Source organism: Otolemur garnettii, unplaced genomic scaffold, assembly GCF_000181295.1.
Source record: "Otolemur garnettii isolate 467f Iridium unplaced genomic scaffold, OtoGar3 scaffold00093, whole genome shotgun sequence".
In the NCBI taxonomy this organism is placed as follows: Eukaryota; Metazoa; Chordata; class Mammalia; order Primates; family Galagidae; genus Otolemur; species Otolemur garnettii.
In genome coordinates, this window is record NW_003852488.1 from 4,957,688 (window position 1) to 4,960,374 (window position 2,687).

The window sequence follows — 2,687 nt, forward strand, 5'->3', positions numbered from 1 at the left end:
AAAGTAGTCTGAATTTTCCCAATAATTGTTAACCACTTCTGCACAACATCCTCAATACTCTGTAATTTTGCAACAGCTGAACTCCAGTTACAGCTGCAAAAGCTCACAAAATCAACAAGAAAACCTGAATGAAACAGCACATATAGGTTTCCCTAATAGTTAATCCTAATACATCTTTCCCCAGTTGGGATAATCACTAATATGAACTGAAGGTTCATGTTAACCTGAAGTGAAGGTTAAAAAGCTACACTGGTGAAAGCTGGGTCTTCTGCTTAATTTGCTATCAAATACCAAGGGCAAAGAAGGAGTGACAATAGATTTTATTTTTTAAAACCTTCAGGACTTATTATATTATAAAGGGATATGGCTGAACAGGTATAAAACAGATTCCTCATTTTGAGTTCTTTGAGGCAAAGTCCACAATCAACTGGTTTGCAATGGAGGTCACATTCTTAGCTCTGGCAGCATCGGGTGAGGCAATAGTGCAGTTCCTCCACTCAGAAATAGGTAGTCTCTCTTATCCACTTCAGGACAACGAGCTCTGCCTATACTTTGTCCACTGGGATATCAAAAAAGACCTGAACTTGGAAAAAAAAAAAAAAGTAGGTCCATGGTGATAACATGATCTGCACCTGCTAAGGATAGCATATTTGCAACAAGCACAGATGAGATTGGCACTTGGCCTTTATTTCTCTTATCTTGCTGGACATAAGGAAAGCAAGAGATGATTGCAGTAGCACATCTGGCTGAAGCAGTCTTGCAAGTAGTAATCATGATCCAAAGTTCCAGTAAGCCATCATTGATTTCACCACAACCACTCTGAACTATGTAGACATCCTCTCCATGTACATTTTTGCTAATTAAAACCTGAGTCTCTTGGTTGCAGAATTTCCCTTTCTCCAGGCACAGGCAGTCAGCCATTTTCTGGGAGAAATCCTGGTGGGAGCTGCCACTGAAGATTTTGAAATTTGGCATCTTGGCCAATTACCCTCGGCACTCTTCATAAGTGATCACTGCTGTGCAAAGACCAGATCAAAAGTAACCACTTGGTCAATAGTAACCATTTAGCATTGCTATTCCAGTAAAAGGTAGGTAAATTCCCATTAGCTCATTAAAATTCTAAAATGGTTATTTAATTACATTACCAATATTTTCTTTCTTTAAAAAGAACTTTCTCAAGGTCAAAACTTTTTTTGATTTATTTCTTCAAAAACATTTATAGCATCGCTCATTATTATACTGATTTGTTTTTTTTTAATTTTTTTTTTTTTTTGAGATGGAGCCTCAAGCTATCCCCCTGGGTAGAGTGCCATGGCATCACAGCTCACAGCAACCTCCAACTCCTGGGCTCAAGAGAGTCTCCTGCCTCAGCCTCCCAAGTAGCTGGGACCACAGGCACCCGCCACAATGCCCGGCCATTTTTTGGTTGCAGCTGTCATTGTTGTTTGGCAGGCCCGGGCTGGGGATTCGAACCCACCACCTTAGGTGTATGTGGCTGATGCCTTAGCCACTTGATCCACAGGCGCCAAGCCTATTTTTAAATTTTTATCTTTACTTCATCTGATGTTTACTTTTGTATGTGTGCAAGCAATGGGGTATTATTAGGAGACAATCCTCCATGGGTCTTTTCTATCTGCCTATCTTGAAAGAAAAGCAATAACCGAATTTTTTATTTGTTTCAGATGATCCTTAAGAAAGTGAGTATAGTAAAGAGTTTTGGAATATGTTTTTCTCTAAAGCAAAGGACTAGCAAATTTATTGTTCATTGCAAAAGAATTAAATCCATCAAGGGAAGGATTCCTCTCTGTAATGCAACAAACTTTGGCAAAATGTCTCCAGAACTCCTTCTGAAAACCTGTGTGAACTGAGCAATGGGAAACTGAATAAAAAATTATGACACTATGCCCACTGCTGTTTCAGTGAATACTAAAATGCTTCATCCCTAACCCAAGAATCTTCTGCCTGCTACCATAATTCATCAAACTGTAGTGGCTAACATGCTAATTTACAAGTAAGGTAAAATCACTGACCCTTCACAATTTTTGAAAGTTTGGAATCTTTATATTTTTTCCAAATAAATATCAATTGTGCTAAAAATTATTACTTCCTAGCCTTTTCCTATTGAGTTGAAAAGTCAATATGATCATATACTAAATTTCTCGCTGAACAATTTTTAGTGGCTTATGTAGTACATCACTTGATTCTTAGGATCTTCTACATAGATTTGAAGGCAGTTATTACAATGGTGATAGAAGCTACAGAAATACAAACTTATTCAATGTCTATTTTCTTTCCCATTTTATTCCTGGAAAAGCTAGAAAAAATAATAATCAAATATCAAGATAAATGAGAAGATGGATAAAGAAACTCTAAGTTTCTCAATGTGTTCTAAGTTGGTTGGTTGGTTGGTTTTCTGGAAGAAAGTGTGAGAGAGGAAGCTCTAATTTGTAAAGTTTACAGATTTACATACTATAATTACTCCCATGATGGCCAATGTCAAGCTACCAATATCATATACTGAACACAGAGTTAGAAAGAGATAATAGCATATATCATTATGCAGGAAGCCCTCCTAGCATATACAATAGATGGAAATAACCTCAGGTTCATAAAATAAAATAATTAGGAAGCAATGCATTTTATTTTATTATAATTTCTTTCTTTTTTTAATTAAATCATAGCTGTGT

At 36.7% G+C, this 2,687-nt stretch overlaps 1 pseudogene; it reads right to left on the minus strand.

The window, feature by feature from the left end:
* Positions 1-391: 391 nt before the first annotated feature.
* Positions 392-975, minus strand: LOC100955997 (annotated as a pseudogene).
* Between the last annotated feature and the right edge of the window lie 1,712 nt (positions 976-2,687).